Genomic DNA, 8,930 nt, shown 5'->3' with positions numbered 1-8,930 from the left:
TGTTATCAGAGTCATTACAAACTGATAAAGCCGCATTGCTGTGACGAATTATAGATCAACACTCATATATAATGAAACTCTACTGAAGTGGAGACACAGGCCATCACCCGGGCAGCCTGTGTGGTGCTGATGAGGAGTTCACAACACAGTGACACAACCAATACTCATGACTCGCTGCTGCTCTTAAATGTCTCCCGCAGCAGCGCGGCTTACATGACGGGGCGTGTGAGGAAAGTGGCTCAGAGGTAACACACACGTCCCAAGAGAGGGAGAGAGAGAGAGAGAGAGAGAGAGACGTAGGTTAAGAGGGGACCTGATACAAGTCTTTAAGTGGTATAAGGTTTACAACAAGGGGGATGTAAGCAAAATTCTTAGGATCAGCAACCTGAATATAACAAGAAATAACGAGTTCAAGCTTGAAAAATTTAGGTTTAAGAAAGAGATGGGAAGAAAGTGGTTCTCAAATAGAGTGGTAGATGAGTGGAACGGACTCAGTAATCACGTTGTTAGTGCTAAAACATTAGGGAGCTTTAAGAGAAGATTAGACGGGTTTATGGATGGGGATGATAGAAATAGGTAGGTATATTTCATACAGGGACTGCCACGTGTAAGTCTGGTTGCTTCTCGTAACTTCCCTTATTTCTTATGTTCTTATGTTCTTATGAGAGAGAGAGAGAGAGAGAGAGAGAGAGAGAGAGAGAGAGAGAGAGAGAGAGAGAGAGAGAGAGAGAGAGAGAGAGAGAGTTCCATCATCGTTGCCGTCACTACCACCGTCTCCATTGCAAGGGACAAGTGCATCAGACCTTTTCTCCCTTACACTAGGCAAATCTCATAACGTTTAATAACAGGCTATGTATAACAGAATATATATACAAGAAAGTTAACAACATCAAGGGTTTAAGACGCTAGATTGAGCTGTTCTTATTGCTTTCCGTTTCGCCACACTGCTTCTGCTCGCGTCAAGGATCGTCAGAAAGCGCTCGGTCTTCTGCGCCTTACAAGCATTGTCCTCTTTCTGTAAACTCTGCATCCGTAAACTTTATCTTGGGTCTTCGTCTTTATTTTCCTTCCGAGTAAATCCATCTCCAGCATCCTCCTTCCCACACACTCCTCGCCTCTCCTCTTGACGTGCCCAGACCACCTCAGTCTCTCCCATTACAGGCAAGCTATTTTTCACTACATCCATAAACCTTCTCTTAGGTCTTTCTCTCTTTCTCCTGCCGGCAAGATCCATCTCCAGCATCCTTTTACCCACACACTCCTCGTCTCTCCTCCTGATGTGCCCAGATCCTTCAGTCTCGCCTCCCTAGTTTTGTTCCCAAGCCGATGTACACATGCTGTGACAGACAAGTCTCATAATACTCGAAATGAAATCCAGTATCGTGTTGATATTGTACGTTCGTGTTTCCAGATGAACTTGTGTGGAATTTTACTCAGGTGTGTGTGTGTGTGTGTGTGTGTGTGTGTGTGTGTTTGTGTGTGAAGTACCGTACGTACATGGCAAATAAATCCTTAATTGATCCCCCACACAACACAACACACACACACACACACACCAACACACAATAAAACTGTTTGCAAAGGTGTATATTTACCGTACTACAATACATGACGGGCCTTCGTCGCTGTATATTGGATCTGTATGAATGGATGCTGCTGCTGCGCCGTGCCATTTACTGTACTGTCATTTGTCATTCTTTTTTCACTCTTCAGGTTATTTGGTATGACACTGAGTAGAATATTCTCCATCATTATTATTCATTATTATTGGCCTTGTTAATAATGGGAACGGTGGTGGTGCTGCTGGTGATGCTGGTGGGGTGATTGTAGTAGTAGTATTTGTATTATTATTATTATTAGTAGTAGTAGTAGTAGTAGTAGTAGTAGTACTAGTAGTAGTAGTAGTAGTAGTAGTAGTAGTAGTAGTAGTAGTAGTAGTAGTAGTAGTAATAGTCGTAGTTTATAGTAGTAATAGTTTATAATAGTAGTAGTAGTAGTAGTAGTAGTAGTAGTAGTAGTAGTGCTAGTAGGAGTAATAGTACTTGTGCTGTACATGATAGAGAGATGGCCCACAAAAGGTACTTAAGCCTTCCATCACCAGAATCTCGTGCACTTTATATTTCTGCCCTGAACCATGCCAAATCTGTTCTCCAACTAACAGTCCATACGCCTTCCGAGGGTTTAGGCCAGCAAGGGCATAGAAAACATCACTGCGAAGAATTTTAATAGGTAGCATGAAGTAGTCAGAGGGTGGAGGAGAGGGAGGAACAAGCCCAGAATAGCACAAGGTAGAGTTTTTAGCAAAGGTTTGAACGAAGAGTTCAGCTTTAGAAATATATATGATAGCAGTGGTGCCATCTGGTTGAAATAAAGGAGGGAAAGAAGAAGAAGCAAAGTTATTGGAGATATTTTTGGCTAGATGCCAGAAGTCACGAGGGGAGTTAGATCTTGAAAGATTTTGACACTTTCTATTGATGAAGGAGTTTTTGGCTAGTTGGAGAACAGACTTGGCATGGTTCCGGGCAAAAATATAAAGTGCATGAGATTCTGGTGATGGAAGGCTTAAGTAACTTTTGTGGGCTACCTCTCTATCATGTATAGCACGAGAACAAGCTGTGTTAAACCAAGGTTTGGAAGGTTTAGGTCGAGAAAAAGAGTGAGGAATGTACGCCTCCATGCCAGACACTATTACTTCTGTTATGCGCTCCGCACACAAAGACGGGTCTCTGACATGGAAGCAGTAGTCACTCCAAGGATAATCAGCAAAATACCTCCTCAGGTCCCCCCACCAACTAGCAGAGGCAAAACGCCAGAGGTACCTTCGCTTAGGGGGATCCTGAGGAGGGATTGGAGCGATAGGACAAGATACAGATATGAGATTGTGATAGGAGGAGCCCAACGGAGAAGAAAGGGTGACAGCATAAGCAGAAGGATTAGAGGTCAGGAAAAGATCAAGAATGTTGGGTGTATCTCCAAGACGGTCAGGAATACGAGTAGGGTGTTGCACCAATTGCTACGCTGATGATACCACCCTGCACTTTTCCACTTCTTTTCATAGACGTCCAACACTTCAGGAAGTAAACATTTCACGCAGGGAAGCCAGAGAACGCCTGACTTTTGATCTTTTTAAAATTTTTGATTGGGGCAGAGCAAGCTTAGTATTGTTCAGTGCTTCAAAAACTCAGTTCCTCTATCTATCATCTCGACACAACCTTCCAGACAACTATCCCCTCTTCTTCAGTGACACTCAATTGTTCCCCTCTTCTACACTGAACATCCTCGGTCTGCCCTTTACATATAATCTGAACTGGAAACTTCACATCTCATCTCTAGCTAAAACAGCTTCTATGAAGTTAGGTGTTCTGAGACGTCTCCTCCAGTTTTCTCATCCCTCCTCCCCAGCTGCTAACTCTGTAGAAGGGACTTACCCGTCCATGTATGGAGTACGCTTCACATGACTGGGGGGGGGGCTCCACTCATGCCGCTCTTCTAGACAGGGTGGAATCACAAGCTTTTCTACTCATCAGCTCCTCTCCTCCAACTGACTGTCTTCAGCCTTTCTCTAACCGTCGCAATGTTGCATCTCTAGCTATCTTCTACCGCTATTTTTATGCTAACTACTCTTCTGATCTTGCTAACTGCATGCCTCCTCTCTTCCCGCGGCCTCGCTGCAGTCAGGCGTTCTCTGGCTTCCCTGCGTGAAATGTTTACTTCCTGAAGTGTCTATTCTGTCCATCTCTCTAATGCAAGAGTTAACAAGTATTCTCAGTCATTCATCCCTTTCTCGGGTAAACTCTGGAACTCCCTGCCTGCTTTTGTATTTCCACCTTCCCATGACTTGAATTTCTTGAAGAGGGAGGTATCACGACACTTATCCTTCAATTTTTTATTACTGCTTTGGACACTTTTCTGGGACTGGCATCTCAGTGGGCTTTTTTTTTTTTTTTTTTGGAGGGGGTTGGGGGATTTTTGTTGCCCTTGGCCAGTGTCCCTCCTACATAAAAAAATAAAGTGGTATGAATTGTGACAGGTGACAGTATTCTTAATCTTTCATCCCTTTCACTGATAAGCTCTGGAACCACGTGCCTGCTTCTGTGTAGTGACTTTACACCATAATTGAATATTACATCACGTAAAAGCGAAAAGGAGAAAGAAGAAAAGAAGACAGAATAAGTAAGTGAAAATAGGGAGAAAACAAGCCGGTCACCCCACGGGAAAGGTACTTCACGCTGGATGCCAAGAGGAAGGGAACCCTGGAGAAGGAATCTGAACAATATTACATGACATAAAATCTTTCAAGAGGGACCGAGAGATTTCGAGGCACTTCACAACGCAATATCGGACTTGGTTTCAAACTGTCTTAAGGGACAGACACTTCCAATGAGCCTTTTTTTTTTCAGATTTGTTTCCCTTGGCCAGAGCCCGTCTCACGTAAATATGAATGGGGTTTTGTATGCGATGGCTCTAAGTGAATCCAGACTTAAAGGGAGAAGGAAAAGTTTTGTATATTCAAACCGGGTAAAATTAAAGAGTGTGTTTGTGGGAGAGAGTATAATACCTATTGTCCTGAAAGTTGAGTAATGGGGAGCGGTAAAAGAGAAAGGGAGACAAATGGAAGGGTGATGTGGATGAAAATTGAAACAGATAAGGAAAGATGGACAATTGGCAATGCTTCGTGGGGCTTGTGAGTGAGAGAAGCGAAGAGGAGACAGAAAGTTTATGTAATTGCTGAGGGAGTGTCCAGGGAAACTTTGGTGAGTGAGAGCAATTATTGTGATGGAAGATTTAAAAGCGTGGGTCGGAAGTGCCCTCTAGGATGGAGTATCTGTAGCATCTGGAGTACGGCAAGCGCCTGGAATGATGAAAACTGAGAATTAAGGTTTTATTTTCCATTTCATTTATCTATTATTTATTATATTTGTTTATTTATTTATCTGTTTTATTTATTTATTTATTTATTTATTTGTTTTACTTAGTATTTTCATTTATTCATTTTGCGGGGAAGAAAATGAGAGGTCCTCGCGTATAAAAAAATAATGTACAAGGGTGTGAGGGAACAACGCAAGACACCTTTATGTTGACTGTGTGCGATGAAGGACGGCTAGCAATAAGAAATACATTCAGATTCCACTGCCGTGTTAGGTAGTGATAGATAGATGAGAGAAAAAGACAGGCTAACATGAGTAAATGCATCATGTGTTGCCATCACTTGGGAGCTGCGAAAGAAGAAGAGTGTGGTTGAGTAGAGAAAATTTCCAAAGTAAGAAAGAAACAGTGATGGTCAGGTAACCAAATTAAGAATACGTGAATAGGTGCCAGAAGAATATCAGAGAATAGTAAAGTAACAGGCTGGGTAAGTAGAGGCAGAGGAGGATTGGAAAGCAGGTCCTCAAGTAAAGTGTATGCGGTGTGAAAAAGTTATGCAGTGAAAGGCAAAAAAGAAATGCCAATCAATAATGAAATAAGGAGGTGACGCAACTGGCCAGGGAGAAAGACGGATATCAGCCAGTATTTTGAGTATGGAGGATAGGAGGTGTGCGGAGTCGTATTCTACGCCTTCCTCAGTCACAGCCTTCTTTCACTGCGTCCACAAACTTTCCCTTGGGTCTTCCTCTCTTTTTTCTCCTCGGGGGGATCCATCTCCACCATCCTCCTCCCCACACACTCCTCGTCTCTCCTCTTTACGTGCTCAGACCACCTTAGCCTCACTCCCTATCTTTGCCCCTAAAACTGACCAGCTACTTCCAAATCCTCCTCTTATCTTTTCATCAGTGAGGATTGGAAGAGTGGTACATTAATGTAGAAGACATAAAGAGCAAAGGATTAGATATGAATAAGAGGAAGATAAGGCAGTAAAAGAAAAAATATTAGAGATATGGAGAAAAATCATTTAAGAAAAAATAACGAAAAAAAATTGAATGGAAGTGAAGTGAGAAAAGGTCAGAGGTAAGCTAAGGTACAAATTGAAACGCACTAGAGACTATAGTCTTTTTAATGCTGGAAGAACGTTTGGGTGTTGACCGACTAGGGGAATTCCACGTGAGCTCCGTTGCCATGTCTCTACAGGACCAATTACAGGTTTAACAGCTTGGTGGGAAGGACAGGCTAACCTCTTACCTCATCATTTCACTCTCTCTCTCTCTCTCTCTCTCTCTCTCTCTCTCTCTCTCTCTCTCTCTCTCTCTCTCTCTCTCTCTCTCTCTCTCTCTCTCTCTCTCTCTCTCTCTCTCTCTCTTTCTCTTTCTCTCTCTCTCTCATATATATATATATATATATATATATATATATATATATATATATATATATATATATATATATATATATATATATATATATATATATATATATATATATATATATATATATATATATATATATATATATATATATATATATATATATATATATATATATATATATATATATATATATATATATATATATATATATATATATATATATATTGGATTTTGTTGCTCTTGGCCGGTGTCTCTCCTAGGTAATAAAAAGGAAAAAGAACTCATGACGGCAATGGAAAAGGTATCGCTCCCGCAGCTCCACCAGAAAGTGTCGCACTGTAAGGGGAACTAAGCAGGCATCACAAAATGGTTGTATTTCCCTTGCAATGAGGTAACCATGAGTGGGACGCGTGTGACCCGTCCGGGGACTGGCCAGTGCAGTCTCTGAGCGGCGCCCCTGTACATGAACATACGTCCACGGACGGAAATTAACAAAAGTTACTCCCACAAATTAGTGGCGGCAACCAAAACCTCTCACCTGCCCTGCCAACTGGCAAAAACTGCCATCCTACGTGTGTGCGTTTGATTGAATGAGTAATCTGTTGAGTGAGTGAGTGAATTAAGAAACGAACGAGGAGTGAGAGGGTGGATGTGGGAACGCCAGGCGGTAGGCGTGGCTGTCCTTCCATCAGGTCATACTCTTAATCCCCAGCTTTAGCGGTTCCTTCCGTCATATTTCAGGTGATAACAATCAACATATGTGTATGCAAAAAAAACTTTCTTTATGATTTCATGTTATGATGCTTATATATATATATATATATATATATATATATATATATATATATATATATATATATATATATATATATATATATATATATATATATATATATATATATATATATATATATATATATATATAGCTATGACAAGCATCATAATATGAAATTATAAAGAAAGTTTTTTTTGCATACACATATGTTGATTAGTTCCCCTTACAGTGCGACACTTTCTGGTGGAGCTGCAGGAGCGATACCTTTTCTATTGCCGTCATGAGCTCTTTTTTATTTTATTTTATTTTATTTATTTATTTTATTATCTAGGAGAGACACCGGCCAAGGGCAACAAAATCCAATAAATAAAAGGGCCCACTGAGATGCCAGTCCCTGAATAGGGTCCGAAGCGGCAGTCAAAAATAGAAAGATAAGTGTCTTGAAACCTCCCTCTTCAAAGAATTCAAGTCATAGGAAGGTGGAAATACAGAAGCAGGCAGGGAGTTTCAGAGTTTACCAGAGAAAGGGATGAATAATTGAGAATACTGGTTAACTCTTGCATTAGAGAGGTGGACAGAATAGGGGTGAGAGAAAGAAAACCTTGTGCAGCAAGGCCGCAGGAGAAGGATAGGCATGTAGTTAGCAAGATCAGAAGAGCAGTTAGCATGAAAATAGTGGTAGAAGATAGCAAGAGATGCAACATTGCGGCGATGGGAAAGATGCTGAAGCCAGTTAGTTAGAGGAGAGGAGTTGATGAGACGAAAAGCTTTTGATTTTACCATGTCTAAAAAAGCAGTATGAGTGGAACTCCCCCAGACATGTGAAGCATACTATATACATGAATCGATAAGGCCCTTGTACATAGTTAGCACCTGGAAGGGTGAGAAAACTGGCGGAGACGTCTCAGAACACCTAACTTCATAGAAGCTGTTTTAGCTAGAGATGGGATGTGAAGTGGATTATAAGTAAAGGACAGACCAAGGATGTTTAGTTTAGAAGAGGGGGACAGTTGAATGTCAATGAAGAAGAGGAGATAGTTGTCTGGAAGGTTGTGTCGAGTTGATATTTTAGAAAGAAAGAAAATAATAAAAGAATAATAGAAAAGAGTGGGTGACAGAACAGAACACCACTGTTAATAGATTTAGGAGAAGAACAGTGACCGTCTACCACAGCAGCAATAGAACGGTAAGAAAAGAAACTTGAGTTGAAGTTACAGAGAGAAGGATAGAAACCGTAGGAGGGTAGTTTGGAAATCAAAGTTTTGTGCCAGACTCTATCAAAAGCTGTCTAAGACAATAGTAAAAGTTTCATCAAAATCTCTAAAAGAGGATATCCAAGACTCAGTAAGGAAAGCCAGATGATCACCAGTACAGCGGCCTTGACGGAACCCATACTGGCGATCAGATAGAAGGTTGTGAAGTGATAGATGTTTAAGAATCTTCCTGTTGAGGATAGATTCAAAAGATTTAGACAGGCAGGAAATTAAAGCAGCAGGACGGTAGTTTGAGGGATTAGAACGGTCACCCTTTTTAGGAATAGGCTGAATGTAGGCAAACTTTCAACAAGAAGGAAAAGTACATGTTAACAGACAGAGTTGAAAATTTGACTAGGCAAGGAGAAAGTATGAAGGCGCAGTTTCGGAGAACAATAGGAGGGACCCCTTCACGGAAAATATCATTGAGAAAAATTTTAATATGTAGCATAAAGTAGTCAGAGGGTGGAGGAGGGGGAAGAACAAGCCCTGAATCATCCAAGGTAGAGTTTCTAGCAAAGCAAAGCAAAGCAAAGAGTTCAGCTTTAGAGAAAGATGTGATAGCAATGGTGCCGTCTGATTGAAATAAAGGAGGGAAAGAAGAAGACTTTCCAGGTATCGCTGATGCATGGAGAGAAGGCTCTCTCCGGGACATGAGGTCCT

This window comes from Scylla paramamosain, chromosome 30 (assembly GCF_035594125.1).
Source record: "Scylla paramamosain isolate STU-SP2022 chromosome 30, ASM3559412v1, whole genome shotgun sequence".
Classification (NCBI taxonomy): domain Eukaryota; kingdom Metazoa; phylum Arthropoda; class Malacostraca; order Decapoda; family Portunidae; genus Scylla; species Scylla paramamosain.
The sequence above is the reverse complement of the archived record's forward strand: the minus strand, read 5'-3'. Positions refer to the sequence as shown.